Source organism: Papio anubis, chromosome 4 (assembly GCF_008728515.1).
Source record: "Papio anubis isolate 15944 chromosome 4, Panubis1.0, whole genome shotgun sequence".
NCBI lineage: Eukaryota > Metazoa > Chordata > Mammalia > Primates > Cercopithecidae > Papio > Papio anubis.
Window position 1 is genome coordinate 88,647,177 of NC_044979.1, and position 24,454 is coordinate 88,671,630.

Genomic DNA, 24,454 nt, shown 5'->3' on the forward strand with positions numbered 1-24,454 from the left:
CACATGCTAAGGAACTCCTGACTATACTTCTGAAGTAGTAATTGGAATGACAGCTTTTCTGGCTGAAGTACAATTTTTTTGTTTTAAAAATACAAATGGTCCCTCTCATTTTCTATTCCCAGTTCTTTCACTCACATGCTCACACTTACAGTTATACAGTGTTCACACATACATTTTTCATTGTTGTCTCATTTGAAATACAATTTATGAGAAATTTTCACCATAAGCAAATAATCACTTATTTGTTTTAATTGAGCTTTTAAAAGGACATTATTTATTATTATTTCACATACTCTTGCATTTATTGATTTACTGTCTCCCACAGTGGTTGATTTACTGGTATTTATCTTCTCCAACTAGACTGACTTCTAATGACTCATTTATTTGGGAACAACTTCTACATGAATCAAAATCAAGAGTTTGACGTAACCTGGAAAGAGACTTGAAGAGCCCAAGAGATCTGTGAATAAGCTTTAGGCAGTTTCTGAATCTAAGAAAATGGTCCCCAAACAAATATATTTGTGTACATGTGCATTTTGGGGAAGAGACTGTCAATTCTGTGTCTTAATACTCAAAGAAGTTTGTGTCCCTAGCAAACATAAGTGACCAATTTTAGAATGAGTGATAATAAATTTGATTATTTGGGTTTTCAGCCCAAGATTAAAAGGCACAGATTATGAGCAGGGGACGTTACTAGATTTAGACTTACCTAAAGACTTACCTAGAGCCACAGCACACAATAAAAAGCAAGAAGAAAACCAACCCATCTTCCAAATATAGAAAAGGTTGAGAAATAACTAATGCAAAAGCTGTCCCACCCCCATTAAAGCCAACTGTTGTATTTAACTGGCCCTGCAGTATCACAATGCAGTTACTGATAGGCCAGTAATAGCCCTGGCTCCTCCATGTTATAGATATCTTTAAAAGCAGAGATGTGTCTAACCCATTTTGGAAAGAATACCTTAAAACATTAAGTGGAATTTAATTTAAAACTTTGTGGAATTGTTTTTGATACTTCAAGGAAGAAGCTTCTGACACCTGAAATGTTTATTTTCTAGATCCTCTTATTCCAAAATGAAATCAAGCATGTGTATGAAGCTGTGGGATGTGTCATTTGACCCTTGAAGCCATATTGTGGTAGAAATTGAATCTTTATGTCCAGAAGCGCAGTGTCTGTATTATTAGTTTTGCAAACATCTGTGGGCTCTAAGTGATTGATAAAAACTATGTATCAAATGAACCTAAAGTTTAGTTTGAAGACCCTACTTCATAGATCAATATGAAAATGATGCTAGCAAAAAACATAGTTTAGATATTATGCCTTGGAAAAATATTTCTATTTATATTAATGAGTTTATGAGTGATGTCATCGCAACTCATTCTAGGAAAGATCTAGGTCAGTGTAGTCCTATCCAGAGAAAGTTAAAAAAGAATAATGGTTGACTTGGTATTCGTAGTCAGAAACAAGTTAAATGACAAATTATGACTATTTTTTATTACATGACAGACAAATAAAAAGTTACCATATATTAAATGCTCAAGAGGTTAATATCTATAAAGCAGAAATATAAACTGTAAATCAATAAGAAATACCAGTAACTCAGTGGATAAATAATCAAAGGCTATGAATAACACATCTACAAAGGAATAACCAAAAATAGGCAATAAGTGAGAAGATGATCAGTCTTTGTCATGATTAACACATCAGTGAGATGCCATTTTTGTCAACATTATGGGAGTAAAAATAAATGACTAGATAATGCTTAGTGTTGATTGGGGTTTGGAGGAAAGGGGTGTTGTCATATGTTAGTGGAAGAGCACACTGTTCAAATTTTGGAGTGGCATAAATTGGCAGTACTATAAAAATTAAAAATCTACACACCCGACAGTCTAGTAATTCTACTTAATTGCTACACAGAAATACTTGCACAAATTCACAATAATTTATGTACAAGCATATTTATTAGCAGTTTTATTTATAATAATGGAAAATTGAGGGCAATCTAACTATAAGTCAATACATAATCCATACTCTGAAATACAAGTCATTAAAGTTATTAACTAATGTTTGAATATATTAACATAGAAAGATGAGCTCAATATATTAGCAAATGCAAAAAAATGTAGAATTGTATACCGTACATATAGCATAGTAAGCTCAACTAATGGATTCATGATACTTGTTTCCATTATTTTCTTGTTGTAGTAGGAGTAGAAAAGTAGTAAAAGTATTTTAACCCAAAGAGAAAAATGCTAGCATGAAAATCACAGTCCAATACAGTGCGTGTATATCAGTATGTTAATTTAATTAATTAACAATTAAAAGTATTAATAAGTTTACTTCAGGAATAAGGTTAATTTACGTATCTGTGAGAACCTTCTTGATATACATCAAAATATTAAAGTAATAATGCTATATTTTTCTTTTCATTCTGAAGACCACCTCTTGCAGGTAACTTTTTCTATTTTCTTATACTGTCCTATTCTCTTTCTTTACTTAATTGTATATCACAACTATAGAAGAAATAGCTTACCTGTTACTTGCAGAAATGTCACTCACTATTAATATCACTTTGCAACACAGACAATCTTTCTGAATAATTAGAGGCAACTAAGCAGGCTTAAATGGAGTTGGTTAATTAAGTTATAAAATTCTAAGGGAGTATGATGAACCATGTAGACATATAAGCTTTCTGTTCTGGTTTTTTGTCAAATGTTTCTGGCACCTGGGTTTTCTCAACTGCCCTTTTGTTGAATATGATTTTCAAATTGATGTAATGAAGAGTGGTGGTCTCTGGACAAGTAAGCTCTTCATTTGTAGAATAATTATATGTCAACACATATTTTCCAAAATAACAGTCCTACTACTCTAAATGTCTTGGAAACAGTTACCTGACACCCAGAGAGTAAGTACAACTAGCCTAGAGCCTTGGTCTGACACCAGGCAAGAGAGTTTATGAAAGAAGATAGCCCAGAAAGCTGGAGCCCTGCTCTGCTGTGTCGACATGTCTAGAGCTCAGAATAAAATTGAGTTTCCTGCTTTAGCCATAGCTGGGTCTTAAAATAACCTGAAGAAATTATAGTTCTGATTACATAGAAAGTGAAGGACTTAGAACATTCTCCTAATAAAGCCATGAGAATGACACAAAGCTTAGTCATCGGCAGTCCTCCTCTAACAGGCATTTTAGAGAGAAAAATAGAGGTTTGAAATTGGATAATTTGATTTGAAATCTTGCCTAATTATTTTAAGAATGCAGAAAACCTTTCTTTTTTGGCCAAAAAAATAATGATCTGGAATCCAATTAGGAAAGAACAGGCTTTTAAAATGTTTGATATCTCCAGTAATGAAGAAAAATCATGTCTTTAAAATTACATTCTGCTACAAACCTCATTCTTGGATGTCTTGCTTTTTGCATTTTGAATGGACAAATTTAATGTAATTTCCTTTTGGAAACATGGCGTTGGAAAAGTTAGACGAGATGTTTAATTTTATGTTGGATCCTATCTACCAGGGTACAGATTTTTAAGAACAAAAACACTTCTTGTTTCGTTTTATTTCCCAAGGGAGATATCTCACTTAACAAGATGCCTTGCGATTTGTCACAATATAGATCATTTACACAGAATTTGTGTCCAGTCGTCCATCTATTTGATTAGCACACCATGAATAAAATAAGCAAAATGGATAAAGCTTCTAATAATATTCCCAATTTAAAAAATTGCTGTCTATTACTTTTCACCATTAATATGCTATCCCAAATGACATTTATCACCATACTGTCTCACCATGTTTATTTGTATGCTGTTGTTTTCTCAAGATGCGTTCAATTCAGATTATGTTTGACTTGCAGCCATATCAATAATATGACTAATCATAAACAACAGTCTAGGATTTCGAGTTTTTAGAAAAATGATAATAAATTTGAAATGAACCTATATTCAGATTTACATTTTACTCAGTACTTTAAAAAAAAAAAACAATTAATATTCTGAAATGATTCCATTTATTTTTACTACAAAGTTAGCTGGACCTTTACAGCATTTTAGAGTTTTACACTAGGTTTAGATTTCACTAAGCCTTAGTACGATGTCTGGAAACAGGAGGTTGAATGAACATTTGTTGAAAGGAAAAATCAGTTATTGAAATATTGTGTCTTCTGTTATCATTCTTGGGAAATGGTGGTGAGACAACTTAGTAGAAGTGACTAACAACTACATATATACAGAAGACAGGATGTAAGTCTCCAAGGTAATCAAGACCAACAGGAGGATGTTAGACCAAAATTAACACCGCGAGAAATGTGTTATGCATATATTACAGCCCACGTGTGGAAATCTGTTCATTTATAGAGAGATTGCTTCTCTGTGAATGGCTAAGTTGGCTCTGCTAAGTACAAAAAAACACTTAGGGCCATTCAGAACTAACAGCCACACACTCTGAAAGACTAAACCAAAAGATACCTGATTAGTAAGTGCTCTTTAGATGTGGGGATAGACATTTTAACAAAGAAAAGATAGGGATGGAGAGGACTGCAGGGATAAAGCTCCTGGCTGGGAAACTCTTAGGAGCCAGGGCCTCCCAACAATATGCTAAGAGTGCAACCCCAGCTGTCTGGCCACATTTTCATTTCTTCTCTCAATCCTGAGGATTACTTATGAATTCCGGTCCAATTTCTTTCCAAGCATATGACTGGACATGACAGAGTATCTTAGCTTCTACATCATAAAGCTCATTTGTTAATACTGAAAAAAAAATGCAGTTTTTTTTTTTTAAAGAACAAACAAACATCCAACCAACAAACAAACCAAATATGCCTCTCTTATTTCTTGTCATGTCTATTTTTTATTTAAGCACTGTAGGTGAGATAATTGAAATGGGGCCCATGATATGTCTTAAGAAGGAATGATAACATTCAGTGAACATTAAGTGCTATGAATTTTCAATGTATAATGTTTTATTTGTTTCTCCAAGGAATCCTCTTTGTAGGTGGTAAAATCATTTAACAAGTGAGGAAACTGATCTCAAAGAGGCTGAGTAACTTTAACAAGCATTTATGGATGTCCACTGTATTTAGGCCAAAGTAAATGATGTAGTGTCTTGCTTCCAAGAGCACATTGTCTAGAGTGGAGGAAAAAGGCAAAGTAAACATGAGAGAATAGGTGCTAAAACTAGACTTTGCAAGAATGAGAAGACCTGGGAAGCCTTTCAAAGGAAATAAATGAAGGGAAGTTCAGTGTTTTTGAAGATGGTTGGAGGACATGATCTATAATGTTGCCATGGCCGGAGATGAAACTGTAAACCAGGCAGGAGACAGATGATTAAGGACCTTTAATTCCATGCAAAGCTAGTGACTTTGAACCTCTAAAGGATTTTAAGAAGAAGAGCTGCATGATCAGAAATGCTTCTTGGAAAAGTAACTTTAGCTGCTGTGTAAAGGATGGGACACTCCTTAAAATGGGTTATGTAATTATCACATAACTTTAACTAGAAGTGCCCAGCAAGGAATAGGGAGAGACCAGTAAGAGCGAACTGGAAGGACCAGAAAGAGATAAATTGGGAATTCTTGCAAAAGGTAAAGGGACAAATCCAGAAAGAGCCCGAGATTTCCACATTCATCACTGAGTAGACGTGTTGCCATCATTCATTCATTCATTATTTTTTGAGTATCTCTTTTGTGCCAGACATTATCTTCATGCCAAAATAGATGACAGAACAAAACAACCTTGTATATTTGCCCTTGTGGAATGTGAAATCTACACTATTTGCACACGTGTATGTGTGTGTGTTGGGAGACTGATGATAAATTGTAAATGTGCATAATTAAATTATGTAGTTGGTTAGAAACGGTGCTTTTAGATGAACAAAAGGTAGGGCAGAGAAAGGTGTCCATGAGTTGAGGGAGAAAGGTGCACTATTACATAGAGTAGTTAGAGTAGGTAATTTTTATGAAGATAAGATTTTCAGCAAAGGATTGGAGAAGGATTGTTAAGGTGAAGAATTACACAAGAGACAGATGAGGAGATTCAAATGTAGACCCCGCCCTCCCCTTCACCTCCCCACTTCCCCCTCCTCCACATACCCCCCTCCCCCCTCCCTGCCCTGTTTCCCATTGCTTGCCTTGCTGTTCACCTAGACTGGCAGAATAAGTGTGGAGCTTGGTAGGTATGTGTAAAGCAAGACTGAGAGTAGGAAAACCTTACACTATGAAAACATAGAGGGGAAAGAAGCACTTCTTCATCTGGCTGGGTTAGCGATTCTCAGGATAGATACTCAAGTATAGAAGGTATATAGAGATTGGGTCTTATCTACACATATCTACTCATATCTACACAGATACATATATTTACATATGTAGTGAATGTGAGCATGATAATTCATGTAATTAACTGCCATATTTCTTGTAGGGACTGAAAGTTAACAACTTTGTATATTAATACTCTAAAAGAACTCTAACTATAGTCTCCAACAAGAATTGCAGGGATTTTACACTCAGAATTACTACTCAGTTGTAAACTTCAGATGTGAATTTTTGCTTTTTCTCATTTAGGGGAGTGAAATTGCTTCAGCCATCTACTTTGTGATGAGGCCTGCAGTCAGCTGTAGTTGAGAGGGGCGCTCACTCTCTGCCTTATTAGTAGTTTGTCCATGTAAAAACAATCATACAACATGTACAAAAGTTGGATTCAGGATAGCAATATATTATGTGTTGTGGCTGCAAGATATTTAAATCTAATACCAATAGCATAACGTTTAAAAATATTAATTTATTTGAAAATAAAGTTTATGTTTAGGGGCAAAGGAAGATTAAGAGGATAGGAATATATATTTTCTCATTCTTAACTCTGTCTCTCTTCTAGGGATTGAGAGATACAGAGAGATTGAGAAACCGAATTGGAGTGAATGGATATGAGTTATATAGCACTGCCTAATTGATTATTACCTCCCCAACACCTGAGTTGAAGAATAGATGGAGAGCCCGTGTGAAAGATTTTGGGTAGAATATTTTGAAATAAAACTTAGTGATATATATATGTGTGTGTATATATATACACACATTACAGATATGTGTATATGTATATTACAGATATGTATATATATGGGAAAATATGTATACACAAGGAAAACACTGCTGTTCTAAATGTAGTATGATTTTAACATACTACCCAAGAAAACTTATGAGACTCTAAACTCATTTAAGATTTAATAATAGTAATGGATTTAATTTTTTTAGTATGCTATTCATTACAAACTAGAAAAAGCCTAATAAATCAGTCTTAATCAGTAAAACCTCATAGATTTCCATGCAATAATGTGTTTCCTCAGTTGCTTTTACAGGAAAATAATTACTAATTGTTTGATAAATTTAATTTTTGAGCAAATGTGTTGACAGCTGAAAAAACATGTAATGACTTGGATAGAGACCAGATATAACACTAGAACAAGTAATATTGGAGACTTAAAAAAATAGTAACTGATGAAAAAAATCTAATTGGGTTAAATATTTTAAAGTACCTAAAAATACCAAGGGTTTTGTATCTTTTGTCCTTTTCTACTTGAAATTTCTTAATCATTTTGGTGATCATACAAGATAAATCTTTAAAATTACTGTTTGAGTATTCTGAAAATAAATATAATTCTTTTGTTAAACTATACTTCTCTAATTTACATGCAATCTTAATAAAATAATTCCTATGGATATTAATGTTCATGCTAAACAATTTTGCTCAATCCATATTTTGGTAAACTGCATTGCTTTGCTTTTTATAAAAGCTACTGTTTTTATATACTCCCATTCTCCAGTTTTTCATATATATTGTATTGTGTCTTTAAAATTAGAAATGCTACTGAAACATAGAATATATTAATGCTTGATGAAATGGGACCTCTCTTTGAGTGTAGAACTGTTGCCTGCAAACTAAGTCTAGTCTTTCAGAACAGAGTAGGATGCTGTATATCTGTTTCCTGGAACTTAGATCCTTTGGCCTTGGTTTTACCTGACTTTGAGAAATTATAATCCCTAGTTTTTATACATGTTTCACTTAGTTTCTGCATATGATTTCTGGCTTACTTGACTCTAAGTTATTGCTGCCAGTCTTGCCACTACAGCGGTCCACATTCTCTCACCACCAAAGACATAATGTCTTGTGGCTTCCCCATTTTATCTCTGTGCCTGCTACTCAACAGTTGTTCTGCACCAGATGAAAGTCATTATTTTAGGTACTTTTTAGGGGGTACATAAATAATTATTTCCTCAAGAAGCTAGCAATCTGCATAGGAAAGGTTCACAAAGCAATTTTGAAATAATTTAAAAGTTTATATAATGGATTATCACATGAGCATTGTAATTTATACTATTTTGTTGGAATTGTATAGCAATATTTATAAGTTGTTACTATTTGAGAATTCTTGTGTCTTAAATCATCTTCCTATTAGACTGATATACAAGTCTCCCCATTGACCATCCCCAATGCCAAAAAGAAGTATACTGTGAACACTGCAAAGTAAACCGTTAGAAATTAATGGTCACTACCTATAAAGATAGGAAAATATTAAAGGGGTGGTATTTTATGAGTAATGGAAACTTTTGTTGTAGATATTTCAACTGACACTGTGCCTTTATTACTACTTTGTACCTACATCTGAAGATCCAGACTCTAGTAGTTGTAATACAATAGATGCAAATGGTGGGAACATCTAGTTCTTGTCAATGTGTCACCAAAACATATTATCAAAGCTAATCTCATAAGGGTGTCAGAGGAAATTAAAGTTGCCTTTGGCTGCATGTTATAAGAACTGACTGAAATTTTAAACTACCTCAGTAGCTGACTATATACAGCAGCAGGAAGCCTTCAATTAACTGCACCAGTTCTATTTGTAGTACAAAGGATCTATGGCTTAGGATAGCCTACATAACTTAAAAAGAAAAAACTCAACTAGATCTTAACAGTATCCTGAAGTACAGCCTGAGAGAAAAGGATAGATAGGGTCAGATAGGAGCATGGAGCATAGTAACTAATTCAAAGGCAAGGGGGTCTTAGGTTGAGCTTTAAAAAATGTTCTGTCTAGTCAATAAGAAATTCAGAGACAATGTCTTTGAAAGAAAGGTAAGCCAGAATGAAGAGTATCAGTCTACATTCTAGAGATTATAACAATAAAAGTCAGCAATATGAAATGATTTAGTATAGAAAAAGGCGAGCTTTTACAAAAATAATGGGTAGAAAAGAGTTGTTGAGGTTATTAAGTAGGAATTCACATGGATTTAATAATGAAAGATCATTTCCACATGATCCTCAGTTAGGCCCTGTTTCTCGGACTATAATTAAGAAAAAAAATGGAAGAACATTAAGAGAAAGGACTAGGGAGTGGTAGTGGCTCTAATGTTATTCTTTTACCTTTTGAAATGCTACCTGATACTAATTTTTGAGAAAAATTTGTTGGAGAGTGAAACTTGCATGTCTTTTGGCGAGTTTTATTTAAAAGTGAATGATCTCAATTTTACCTTGTTTGTTTTTCACAGTTGCCTCCCTCTCCTTTTGCTATATGGACTATATGTATTTAAGTAAGTTAATGTTGGAAAAAAAAATTTAAACATTGAGAAAATTACCGAGAGTCTCTGGGTAATATCTCAGAATTAGATTTGAAAGTCACTGAAAGATATGTTGTGGCTCAATGAGGAAGTTGTTAGATTTGCGATAATACTGAAAAAATCCCTCTCTTGGTTTTATCTAAATTAGCATTCACAATACAAAAGTCATTCTAAGAATTATAATTAGGAGTCTGACATTTTACACAGAATTCGGTAGTTATTTTTGGTAAATAATTTTTACAGAAGATGTTTGATCAAATTAAAATTTAAAAATTTGAGGGATCAACCTATGATTTTCTTGTATTAATATATTCACGTGGGATCTAAATGATGAAAAATTTTATTTTATTTTTCTAGTTTCAAAGCTACTGGAATGTTTATCTGTAACAACTTCTATAAAGAAGTTGTTTAAAGTTCATGGAAACTGCCTTCTGTAGGAGACAGGTTACATTTTACAGTTCTATAAAATGAATCATAAAATTCAGAATTTTGCTCCACTTGTCCCATTACTGATCCATAAAAACTGGATTTAATTTCTACTATAGTTATTTTTTTAAAATACACATTTAGTGCTTTAAGAATGGAATAATTACAGGTCAGGCATGGTGGTTCACTTCTGTAATCCCAGCAATTTGAGGAGGCAAGGCAGTAGGATCACTTGAACCCAAGTTCAAGTGGAGTTTGAGACCAGGCTGGGCAATAAAGCAAGACTCAGTCTCTACAAAAATAGAAATAAAAGTAAAAAAATAAGCCAGGTGTGGTGGCACATGGGAAGCTGAGGTGGGAGGATTGGGGAGGTCGAGAGTGCTTCTGTAGAAGACAGTTTTCCATGAAGTATTTTTTTTAAATTAGGTCAAATTAATTTGCTTATTTATCAGAAAATAGATTTTGGAGCTAATCAGAAGAAATGAGAAATACTAATGTAGCATATTAGAACAAATCATATTTTATCTAAGTGAAAACAAAAAAAATTAGGTAAAATGGTATATTTATAAGCCCAATGAAGGCAATGGAATGAATTATGATCTGGGTTTTCAGACCAAATGGACTGTCAGATCCTTTAGTTAAACATTTGAAATATCACCTTTAAAATTAATGTTTATTCTTTTCTTCTTTGCCACTTACTTTTCATGAGTCTTTAATAGAGCATTAAAAATTACTTAGCAAACTCATAATTGTGTACTAGAGTAATTCCCTTTAGTAGGAATTTTATTGTAGGAAATCATTTCTAAAAGTGATAAAATTTTACCAGTTTACAAATACTTTTGTACTAACAGTATTTAGTAACAATGAATCTTTTAGTAGTGATAGATACACAAGGAAATAGGAATCAATGAGCATGGGACTTATTATGGAATATGGTTGATCGTGATTCAGCATATGAAGTATTATTAGAAGGTGATACCTCTCTATTTCCACTCTTCTTTCTAACTTTAACAATTTCCTGCCCAGTCTAGGGTGTGCATATTTGGAATTATAACTATTTACAAAGGAACCACATGAGTAAAAAACATGACATAAAGTAGCTATTTTAGCCATCAGAGTTTTTCTGGGGTATTTGTATTAGATTTCTGTTTTCTGGCTTGATGTCTTTATCCTTCCATCATGTGAATCTCTTTACTCCCTAACATTTGTCTAGGTATTAAACTTTTTTTCTTATATGATACAATGTAAGAGAGCCTCAAACATCTACACAAATAACAATGAGTGGAAAATTTCTGTAGCCAAGAAGAAAATTAAAAATAGGAGATAGAAAATAACCACAGAAGAAAAAACATCTTTCGAAAAATGGTCAAATGTCATCCAGATAACCTTCCAAGGAAAGCTGCCTCTCACCTCCTTCCCCCTTCCTTTCCTTCCTCATCTTCCTAAGGTTGTCAGTTGGCATAGGACATAAAAGTAAATAAAAAGATGGGCATAAAAACAAATCAAAAGTGGTAGGAAACCAGCCAATAAAAATGGGGAGGTATTGTCCAGACCAGAATGAGGACAGAGATTTTACTTTCGTCAATTCCAAGTTAAATTTTCATCCAACACTTAGTTTGGTATTTACATGAATGCTTATATAGATTTCCAAAGTAGATGCCAAAGTAGATTGAGGAAGTTAGTGGATTAGTCCCTAGAGTTTGTTTGTTAAAAGAATTTGAGAAGCTTCCCATAATAACTTTAACATAACAGAAAAGAAAACTGATAATTTTGTGTATTTTGTGTATTTATGGTTATATACATTATGTAGTTTAATTCATCCATAGACTTGTTTTTTCTCAATCATTTCTTTAGTTGTTTTAGAATTAAGAAAGTGCATTTGTACATGGTTGAGGAAAGGGTTTTGAACTCATTGGATTCACCAATTTTTAAAATCTTTATTGGTTTTCATTGATTTTATGTGGTTCATGATTTTTCATGACATTCATTCTTTTAAAATGAATCATAAAATCCAGCATTTTGCTCCACTTGTCCCATTACTTATCCATAAAAACTGGATTTAATTTCTACTGTAATTATATTTTTTTAAATACACATTTAGTGCTTTAAGAATGGAATAGTTACAGGTAGGGCATGGTGGTTCACTTCTGTAAATACCAGCAATTTGAGGGGGTGAGGCAGGAGGATCACTTGAACCTAAGTTCAAGTGGAGTTTGAGACCAGGCTGGGCAACAAAGCAAGACCCAGTCACTACGAAAATAGAAATAAAAATAAAGAAGTAAGCCAGGCGTGATGGCACATGAGAGGTTGAGGTGGAAGGATTGGGGAGGTTGAGGCTGCAGTGAACCATAATCATGCCACTCCACTTCTGCCTGGCCAACAGAGGGTGATCCTGTCTTAAAACAAAAAAGAATGGAACAATTATAAAATAATGTATGTTCTATCTGAAAACAATGTCGTTAATACTTTATGGAAGCTGTCCCCAGAGTTGAGGGACACTTGCTGATGTGAAGTTAGCCAACCCATGACTGCTTCAGAATAGAAACAATGTTCAATGGTGTTGAACAAAAAAAAAAAAAAAAAAAAAAAAAAAAAAAAGTGCCTTGCTAAAGCTACTTCTAGTGCTGTGTAGCTCTACCAAATGATTTATACTGGTTTTCCATTTAATGAGCTGGCAGGGAGGATTTTTAGCTACTGCAAAATCTTCTAGAAAAAAAAAAGAAACTCTTGTTGAGAAGTCTCTGAAAGGGTGTGAAGTTTCTTATTTTACATTCATTAACTTTTTATTTTATTCAAAGTTCAGAAATAGGCTATTGGTCATGCATTGTGAACTCACCATCTGGCTCCATCCAGCTTCCTGAGGGATTTCCCCCTGTGTCACAATCTTCTGATGTACTTCATGTTTGTAAAAGTTTTGAATGCTTAATTATATATATAAAAATATATATTTATATATGTATGTGTATATATGTATATAAATACATATATGTAACACTTATAAAAGTGTGAGAATTTAAATATAGATCCATAGTTTAAAAAAATCAATCGGTATATAAAGTCTTACAGTGAAAAGAAATTATCCTCTATTTCACTTCAACTTCAGCCTGACTCGATTCAATACTCCAGTGCTGCCTTCCATATTAGCCATTTTAACAGTTTTTTACTCTTATGCTTCTAGTGACAACCAGTCTGTTTTTAAATAATATTCTGCTTTATTCACTTTCAACATTGTCTGTTGACTTAATGCATGGTAATAATAATAACTCACCAATTTTTCTCTTTTCTCTCCTGCTTCAAAATATGTTTACATTATTCTTAGTTCATTCATTTATTATAATAATTATTATTAATTATTGTTCAGAAACCCTAGGAAGAATAATTCTCTTAACTGATTTCTAAGTTGTTGAGATATGTGTGGATTTGAATGATTTGGAAAGTAAGTGAGTAGACTAGCAAACTGTAAACATCATATAAATGTGCTTTATTAAGGAATGTGGTTACACTCAAATTACTCTTTTACTTAAGAAAATAAGAATTTAAACCACTTGACATAAACTGCAGGAAATTGTTGAATGGTTTATCTTAATTTAATTTCTTTACATTCTTTCCTATGATGTGCTAATATGTGTGTAATTAAGAACTAAATGAGAAATGTACTCTTAAAAAAACCTTTAAGTTTTGAAAACCTTATAAAAACATAAAAAGTCAGTTTTCCCCTATGATTAAAGAAAATCAAGTTAATGCATGACTTATATGTTGCTCCTTGACAGTCTTTAATAGACAAAGTACTGGATTTCCTATAAATAAGAAAATGGAAAGGAAAAAAAATCCTCTGTTCCTTTCATACTTTTACCCCCTAACTCCTTAACTGTACAATGTAATTCTGCCTCTAATGTGCTTGTGTAAGCAAAACTCAATACCTTTAGCCTCCCAGAATCACACTTCTGCCGTTTGAGTGCTATTGAACTCAATTTCAATACAAACAAGTAAAGGAAATGTTTAAAAAGTTGATGTGTGATGAAAAATGAACTCTTTTATGTTTTGTCAAAATTTGATGCTTCTGAAAAAAAAATTGTCAAATACCTTTTTTGGTGTAAAGTTTTTGTTTTATATTTAAAGAATTAAAAAGCTGGGCACGGTGGCTGATGCCTGTCATCCCAGCACTTTGGGAGGCCAAGGCAGGTGGATCACCTGAGGTCAGGAGTCTGAAACCAGTCTGGCCAACATGGTGAAACCCTGTCTCTACTAACAATACAAAATTAGCTGGCGTGGTGGTGCACGCCTGTAGTCCCAGCTACTTGGGAGGCTGAGGCAGGAAAATCGCTTGAACCTGGGAGGCGAAGGTTGCAGTGAGCCCAGATCATGCCACTGCACTCTAGCCTGTGAGATGCCATCTCAAAACAACAATAAAAGAAAAACAAAACCAACAAACAAAAAACCACAAAGAACTAAAATACTTCCATACTAAGGCATCACATTTTGGCTATCCAGGAACACTGTTGCCTACAGTAAGATTATGAGCTCTCCTAGAGGTATGATTCTAAAGCAAGATTAATGTATTTGATTATTTCTGGATACAGGGATGGGAAGAGAAGTGGTCTAATTATTCATTTAAAATATACCAATTCCAAAAATTAATTTGTACTTTCTTGTTTAATTATATAATTTTCTTAGAACATCATAAACATCTTGTTTATTCCTCTTCTCTCTACTCTCAATGTTGACTATCGTGAGAGCTGTTCAGGCATTCAACACCGATTTGAATTTTGGGTTCTCTATGAGTGAACAAGTAAAATTATCAAAATGTTATATATCGATCCTATACCATTTTTGTTTTAAATCAAAGTAAGTCATGCATTTCGCTTAAAAAGGAAAAGGTCTTTTAATGAAAATAGCAGTTCTCTGCCCTGCCTCTCCCCAGTCCTCCTTTTCACTCTGCAGCAGCAACTACCTTCAACCATTCTTGCTTTCTTCTGTTTCTTTTTTAACTTTAATATTTCTAAATAATGTATCCATATAGAAAATTATTTGTTTATGCATTTTAAGTAATATACACTGTTTTCTCAGCCTGCGAGATGAGGAGGTTCCCCTGTACCCATATGTGTTCACACACAGATATGTGCACTTTTCTTCTCTACTATTCCCAGTAGTTGAATCAAATCAATAGTATTTATATGACTAGTCAAATGTTTACTGCCGAACCAAGTCATGTATTATAACCATGTCACTTTTCAAGTTCAACTTAGCCTTTTTTCTGAAGTTCATTGCAAAATCTTACCCTCCGTTTATCTGGTTTTGTATACTTGGATGTCTCTACCATGTACTTATAAATAAATATTTTCCACACCTGCAACACTTCAACTCTGTTTTCTCCTGGCGTTTCCGGCCCTGTGTCTGTATTGGGAACTGATTGCTCTAGGCTCCCCACTCATCCTGGGTCTGTCTGTTCCTTTGCTGTTCTCTTGTGTAATCCTCTCTTTCTTGGATTCTTGTGGCTTCTTTGTTGGTTTTATTTTTGTTTTAATATTCGGAAGAATATTTTACAATAGCTTTTATTTGTTGAATTTTTACATGCCCGAAAATGTCATTTTTCTATCTTTTTCAATGATAGATTTGTATGACTGGGCATAGAACCCTTGCAGAAAATTATTGTGAGTTCTAGTCCCAGTCTGATTCTCTTTCCTTTGCATTTGGCTTCCCCAACACATTTGGAAGCTTTTTAGAGAATCTTCTGTTTATCTCTGTGGTTCTAAAATTGTATAACAGTGTATCTTACCTTATTCATTTTCTCGGTAATTCTGTGGCCTCTTTCACCTTGGAGGCTTATGTTTTCAGTATTTAGATATTTACTCCAATTATTTTCCTTTCTTTAATATAACTTCTTCCCCTTTGTGTTCTCTACTCTTATTTTTCTGCAGTTCCTACTAGTTCAGTGTTAGACTTTCTGATTAGAGTCTAATTGTATTTTCTTTCAGGTAGATTTAGTTCATTTTGTCTTCAAGAACATTTAGTGACATTTTAATTTAAGTTACTGAGTTTTTAATTTCAAAGAGTTTAAAATTTTTTTTTAAGTTTTTCATCAAAGTGCATGGTTCTTTATTTTAACGTACTAGGTAACTTCCTCTATTCGATAGAGGCTATTAATTATAGTTAACCACACTTTAATCTTTCTGCGTGCACTTTATACTTTTTCTCTGCTCTCCTCCTTTCATGTTTGTTTTGATCTCTCCTGCGTGTTCGGAGCTTTCATATTTAAAAGCGAGCATTTGATCTTTGGAAGCTCATCATTTGTATGGCAATTGTAGCATAGAGGGGTTCTGGTATAGATGGCTTGGGCATTTAGCAGCCCTTTCAGTAGGCACATGTGTGTTTGTGTGTATGTGATTAGAAAGAATCCTTGCATATGCAGGCGTGGTGGTTCACAGCTGTAATGCTACCACTTTGGGAGACTGAGGCAGGAGGGCTGCTTGAGGCCAGCCTGGACACAGTGTGACCCTATTTCCACAAAACAACAACAACAACAACAACAGCAACAACACAACAGCAACAAATTAGCCAGGCGTGGCAGTGTATGCCTGTAGTTCCTGCTACTTTGGAGGCTGGAGCAGGAGGATTAATTGAGCCTTAGAGGTCAAGGCTGCAATGAGCTGTGATTGTACCACTGCACTTCAGCTTGGGTAACGGAATAAGACGTTGTCAAAAAAAAAAAAAAAATTAAAAAGAGAGAAAGAGAGAATCCTTGCATATAGTATCTGTATTTCTCATCTCCTGAATTGTTGGATGTCTCAAGAAAAGAATTTTCCCAGCTTCTACTTGAAGGCAATGTGTTTGTTTGCCAGAGCTGGGGAAGTAGATGGGTGAGTGTGCTTTGCGGAATTGCAGTCAAACCACCACTGTGCAGCTCTTGTGTCCCATGTTTCTGCTAGGGCTGTGGCCTCACCTCAGTTTTGTTTGTCCAGGGAATAACTCTATTCGTCTAGTGAAAAGAAGGGTAGTGAATACAGAGAGTAGCAGAGACCTGGAGAGGAGGAGAAATGTCTTGGCTGTAGGGGAATGGACATGGTGATTTAAGTACGCTACAATAAGACCTTAAACCAGTCCCTGCACTTTTGACCTTGCGCTTGACCACTCATCTTCCTCTGTGCCTTTCTGCAAGTTCTGAACCTCTTAGGGATTCTCTGGCATGAGGCTGCTTGTTGCTCACTCACTGCAGTTACTTCGGATTGTGCTTTCTCCTTTCAATGGGGCTGTAAATCACTATCCAGCTCACTTTCTATCTTCAGAAATTCACTGAACTCTGTCTTGCTCATTCTTGTCATCTCTTCCCTCTTCCTTTTTTGTTGTAGGTTTATAGCATTTTAATTATTTTACTGTCATTTTATGGCATTTCTGAAGGGAGTAGAAATAAATACATTTGGTCAATCCATCATTTTTATTCAGAAGTCATACAATTTTTAAATCACCTCCAAATTGATGCAATAAATATTATTGTTGATATTCTTATTATTATTTATAACATGAAATATTTTAAGTTAATAATACTGGAGCCATTCTGAGAAATTTCCTAAAAGAGACTACTGAGGAAGCCCATTATTGCCATGGACCTGATATATTTGCATCTATAATTTTAATGAGGATATCATAAGGTTAAAATTTGTGATGGATATTTCTGATCGACATTTGTGATCTCTCTCAATGATGATCTCTACTATATCTACATATATTCATTTCTTTATTAATAGCTAATCCATCCAGAACTCAGTTATCCAACAATCTCATTTTATTGATAACAAATGCTAGAACAAAGAAAGTATCAGAAATGGCTTTGAAACAACGTTTGCATTGAATCTACAAACGTTTCTCTGGGGATAGCCCATAAAGGCATTAAGCAAAAACAAAGCATTTACTTCTATTTCATAACCAAGTACAACAGCTTTTGAAATTTACATTTCAAATACACGGAACTTAGCAAACAAAACAGAAGAAAATAAGAGGGAAACCTATGAACAGGCAAGGAATAATCAATGAAACTCTTAACAATAAAGAAGAAGAAAGGGGAACCAGATGGTAGCCAAAGAAACTCATATTCCTATGAGGAGCTTGTAGCAGAACCTGTAGGTGCCCCACTCAAACCTCCCAGGGCTCTGTCATTTTTATGTTCCCTGGCCTGGCTCTTGTCAGCATAAATCTTTCTTTGCCTCAGAGCTTTCTTTTGTAGTTCAAGCCTACACCACAATCCAGGTGCATGACAGGTTAAAAGTGCCAGAGAATTAATGCCACCAGGAAGTAGCCTGCAATGAATGACTGACAGAGTTGATGTGTAAATATCCCAGCTTCCTTGCCCCTTGGTTAAGTCTAAAGTATGTGTTGTGCACTGGTGACCAGAGGTCCCTGGAAGGATGAAGCTCCAGTTGTCACTGTGGTAATCTGCCTGCTTTCTTGGCTGCCTTCCTTTACTGTCTCATTTCCCTACTCTACTATAAGCCTGATGTTTTCCCGAATCAGCTCCTAACTAAACCACAAATTTGAACTAAAATTTGTGACTTAATTTGGGAGAACCCAAAATAAGAAAGAACTATTTAGATTTGGAGAACAATTACATATTCCTCAACAGGACATTATTATATTTACTAAAAGTAAAATATTTAATTTTCAGGATGGACCCACATTCAGTGAGGAAACATTCAGTTATATTCAATATATTCTATTTAAGAACATGAGGATTATGTGTATATTTAAGAAGACTTCTACTTAATCTAGCTAATACATTATAGTTCCAATGTTTGACCTTTACTTATATGGAAATTTAAACCACCCCGAATGATTCATCTGATTAAAATTCTGGATATATAAGAACTCTTGGGTTAAGGAAAACCATGTGTGAATGTTAAGGTACTTTAAGGACATAGGAGATTATTAACTAAATAGTATACAACAGATGTCCTCCATAAGCCTCTGTAAATTCATGAGAATATACTAGGGAGGGTATTAAATAAGTTAGTCATAGTTACTACTCTCATGAACATAGAATATTCTAAAATTTTTAAAAACACATTTATGAAATAAATGCTTTCACAAAATGCTATATGTATATCTGTGTGTGCTTTCTCCCAGCTTCCCCTGGAAATTAATTTACTAGAATATTCTTATTGCTAACACATTTCCACATTCTCCTAACTCTCTTGGGATCATCTGAACTATAGGGCTAACTTACTCTCACTCTACTACAAAGATTTAACTAACAAGAATAATCGTAAAACAAACATTTTAAGTGTATCCGGAATAAAAAATTGTCTCCATGCTTCTCCATTCTGCTTTCTCATTTTCTAACAGAAACTACCAGAAGAGACTAAGAACTAAATTTTGGGACAGGTGAAGGAGAGAGTTGAATCTCTCTGCCAGGAGAATGGAAGAAACATATCTGTTATCATTGTTGTTTCTAGAGGAATGGAACCAAATTAAGGGGTTTGGGACACAGGAGAAAAGGTTTGGAAAAGGAATAAGAGAGAGGAGCCAATAGACTTAAAAAATTACTTGTATCTAATTACATTTTACAGTGATTGTGCTGCACTTATCTCCAATGCTACAATAAAATCAAATCACCCGCAAATTAATCAGTGATTTATTTTTAAATAAATAAAATAAATAGGGATCAAAAGCAGAAACTTTTTTTTTTTTTTCTAATTTCTGTCAACAACAGAATCAGTGCCAGGACATGGATAAAGGTGGAAAATGCAAAGCCAAAAACAATAATGTAGTGGAGACAGGAAGTTAAAGCCAAAAGTAACCTTAAGGTTCTAAGTCCTTGGAAATTCCCTTACATACAGAGAAAGCCATTGGATTTTGTATATGGTTCATCCTAGTCTGACCTAAAAGTTATGTGGGAGAATAGTTAAGTTCCAGAGAGATGTAGTTAATGTCTGAGTACCTATTTAGTGCCCACAAACATTGCAACTCTTGAAAATACCCAAATCTTTAACTTGAGCACTTCAGTTTTAGCCACAGAGTGAAGAGGTAGACCAGCAGCTTTCCTAAGGCCTCAGTTGGTGGGCTTGCCTTCAGTCTTTCATAACCTCAGGCACCATCATCCTGTGTGCCCAACATGACGTCTGCTCTATTCTGTGCTTCACAAGCTTAATGGACTTTGTAGTAGACCACTCATTCTTCTACAGCCTTAACTGTGTGGAAAGAGGGGAGCTACAGTAGTTTTGTTCTGTAACAATTGTCTGCTATTATTTTCTGTACACTTCTCTGGCATTCACCCTGAATTTCTTTTCTGGTCATGCATTCACTTACATTCTCCCATGGGATCTCACTTTCTATTGAGTCCTCCTCTCCCCAGACTTGATGATGTTTATCTGTGTTGTCTGGTATCCCACTAATGGCAGGTCCTGTCTATCAGTTTGCTAATTATTACACAGCTCAGCCACAGCCTTGTGAAATAAACACACTAGTTAACTATGTTGGTATGTTAAGGAGTAAAAGTAAAGTCTGTGAGTTGCATACTTAGAAACAGTGACAGGAATTTATCGCTTCATTTTCATTGACATTTATGTTGTGGTAGATGCAAGGACAGTCTGATGAGAAGAGAGCATGTGTTTGGGAATCAGATACTCATACACTTGAATTTTACTTTTACCCCTTACTAACTAATAGCTATTTAACGTCCATGAGCCTTAATTCCCTTGTGAAGTCAGAATGGTAATACTTGACTCATGTGTGCAGTTATAAGTAAAAGGAAAGTACCCTTTACATGATGACTTTCACATGATAGGGATATGGATAAATTATGCTTGCAATAGCGTAGTCATAATAATACTTTTAAATTAGTGACTCACTTCCAAGAATGGAGTATAGGAAAGGGAAAATTGTAAAGTTATAGTGAAGAAACCTGGCAGAAACCTCTTTAACCAAGTTTCATTCTGTTTTCTGCTTCTGTGTTAGAATGCTGGAGACTGTGTAATTTATAGAAAAAAAAAAAAAAGAAATATATTTCTTACAGTTTAGGAGGATAGGGAGTTCAAGGTGGAGGGGCCGCCTCTAAGGAGGGCTTTTTACTGTGCGATGTGGAGGCCATCACGTGATGAGAGGGCAAGAGCATGCCAGCTCAGGTCTCTCTTTATCTTCTTGTAAAGCCACCAGTTTCACCATGGGGCCTCTACCCTGATGACCTTATCTAATCTTAATTACCTCCCAAAAGCTCCACCTCCAAATGCCATCAACATATGAATTTGGAGATTAAATTTCAAACAAATGAAATTTAGGGAACACAGGAACACATTCAAACAATGGCACCAAGTCATCAAGGTGAATATCAGCAGTGATAAGCCATGTGGCTCTACTCTACTTATGTGGGTGTGATGGGAAGGGCACTTCACTCATTGTTTTTCCCCCCAGATTTATATCCTCAGTCCAATCATAAAAAAACATGAGACAAATTCAAATTCCAGAATATTCTATAAAATACTTGATCGGGAATCTTCAGAAAGCATGTAGGTCATGAAAAACAAGGAAGGATGGGAAACTGTCACAGGTCAGAGGAGACAGCAAGTAAATACAACCTGGGACCCTGGGTTAGATCTTAGAACAGCAAAAAGGATACTAGTGAAAACGGAAGAAATTCAAATAAAATCTGTAGATTAGTAAACGGTACTCACATTAATTTCTCTGTTTTAACAAATGTCTTTTGGTTATATAAGATGGTAACATTATGGAAAACTGGATGAAAAGTATATGGGAACTTATACTATCTTGAAAACTTTTTTGAAAATCTGAAATTATTCCAAAACAAAAAGTTTGGGTTTTTTTTGTTTGTTGTTGTTGTTTAAACTGAAGAAGAAAAACATTTGGTAGGTAACAGATCAGTGCTTGCCAGAGGTGAGGGTACAGGGAGCATAAGGGAGATTTCAGGGGTGTGAGGCTCTTCTACATCTTGCTTGTGATTATGATTATCTGAATCTATAAATGTGTTAAAATGAGTACACCAAAAATGTCAATTTTACTGTATGTCAATTTGTTTAAAATAAAATAAAGAAACAAATGTCATTGGGAAGCATAAGTATCTTTGATAGCAAATAAGGCAAAAGGGAAAAAAGTTGGTCGGGCATGGTGGCTCACGCCTGTAATCCCAGCACTTTGGGAGGCTCAGGCGGGGGGATCACCTGAGATCAGCAGTTCAAGACCAGCCTGGCCAACATGTTGAAACCCCATCTCTACTAAAAATACAATAAAAAAAAAAATTAGCCGGAAATTGTGGTGGGCACCTGTAATCTCAGCTACTCGGGAGGCTGAGGCAGGAGAATCAATTGAACCTGGGAGGCGGAGGTTGCAGTGAGTTGAGATCTCACCACTGCACCCCAGCCTGGGCAACAAGAGTGAAACTCCATCTCAAAAAAAAAAAAAAAGAAAAAAATGGTGGTGGGGGGGAGTTTATAGACAGTATAAAATTGCTGCCTTCTTTCTTACATATAACACTGTCATCATCAAATTGAAGAAACCTTATTAAATATATTTATTCTTTCATTTAACAAATATTCATTGAATCCCAATGATGTGTCAAGCACTGTGCTAAGGCTTTCCAGTAGACAAGAACTTGATGTGTTCTAGATGTTAAAAGAAGCCCTTATTCCAAGATAGGCCAGCATATACTATTAAAAAGTTATTGCATGAAGTCAGGGCATAGACATGTGGAGTTAAACAGACATGAAATATTTACATGATATTTCAAGATAATGTTGGTACTCTATTAAACAAAGTGAATTATGATGACATAAGTTAAGAGGAGACTTAAGACAGCCTTGGATGTATAAAGAATTTTTGTGAAGGAGGTACAAAGAACTTGCGAAGAGTTTTCTTGTCTGTAATGTAAGACTATTTTATTTAGAAAAGGAACATTGAAATTTAAACGTTGTAATGGTTTTATTTCAAAAGTGTATTAAAATACCCAATACTAATGAGCATTTAGCATAAGTAAAGCACGATTGTAAGGACTTTACATATGTTAACCTACATGATTCTTGCAAGAAATTTTAGAAGATAGATACTATTATTTTCTCCATTTTATAGATAAAGAAACTGACACCAAGCATGTAATGTGCCTAAGATCATACAGCCAGTGAGTGAGAAAGCCAGAATTTGAGTCCAGGTATTTCACTCCAAAGCACACACTCCACCCCACTAAATACATGGCATCTATAGTGATGGTTATTTAACTTTCCCAGCTGGAAATAGCATAAAGTGTTTCAAATATCCAAGGAACCATGATTTTTTTTTTTTTTTTTTTTTTTCCGGTTGAAAATACAACTGGTTATAACATTCGTTTTTTTCTGGAAGCAGATAGCCTTTGCCATGCCTTCCAGTTGGCACCTTGCCCCTTGCTAATGTGCATGGATGGGTGCCTTTTGCTTTGCAGCCTGCCAGTAGAACGTGACCTTGGCAGCCCGGTGTGCCAGCCAAGATTCCAGAAGAGCGAAAGTAGCTCTTAACTTCCTGAAGAAACTCTTTGAATCACCAACTATGCCTTGCCATATCCACATGGCACTATTTCACAAGGGGCACATAAGCTAATGACTCTAATTGGGGCTCAATTGTCTCTCTAATAAATTCTTTCCTTAATTTTGTGTTTTTCTATGGTTGGAATTTCCTAATGTCTAAAATATTCTGTTCTGTATTACTCAGCAATGACCTTATTTGCTTGCAAGCATTGTGGTGAAAACATAATAATTAATTATGTGGAATTTTGTTTAGAAATAGTTTTGTTGGAACAGAAACAGGAATTCTATATCTGTACAACGACTGAAATACAAAGGCCCTCTCTAAATGAATTATATGTGTTTAAATGTTCAGATTTTATAGTCTATTTAATTCTGTAAATCTTAATAATAAATTTGATGGCAAGCAGACTGTGAGTGGAATTTTAGATAACAACATATGTTCATAGTGATTCATGAAAATGTAATCCTTTATGGTAAATTTGTATTATTTATACCAAATCTTTCTCTCTGGCCCAGACCGCTTTTTTAAATTCCAGACTTCCTACAGATATATCCATTTAGATCAGGGTTTTTGAGTCTTGATGCTGTTAACATTTTGGACTGGCCAGTTCTTTGTTGTGAGGCACTATCTTTTCCATTGTAGGATGTTTAGCAGCTTCCCTGGCCTCTACACCCTAGATGCCAGTAGCACAACACTCCACTCTGTTGTGACAATTAAAAATGTCTTCAGAAGTTGCCAAAAGACCCCTGGGCAATAAAATCATCTCCATTCAAGAACCACTGATTTCGATGTTCTATAGACTTGTGAAAAATGACACATACAAAATTAAACTCATTTTCCCCTTAGAGCTTCTCCTACAGAGGGGTTAGGAGCATATCTGAAGCAAACTCTGCCTCCCTCCTTTGATAACTGTGGAACTTGATCAAATTACCAACTTCTCTATACCT

The 24,454-nt window shown here is 34.7% G+C and overlaps 1 protein-coding gene across 49 annotated transcripts in view; it reads left to right on the plus strand.

The window, feature by feature from the left end:
- The window catches only part of HDAC9 (histone deacetylase 9), a 709,012-nt gene that overhangs the window by 433,422 nt on the left and 251,136 nt on the right, over positions 1-24,454 (plus strand). The gene's annotated exons all lie outside the window — the stretch shown is intronic.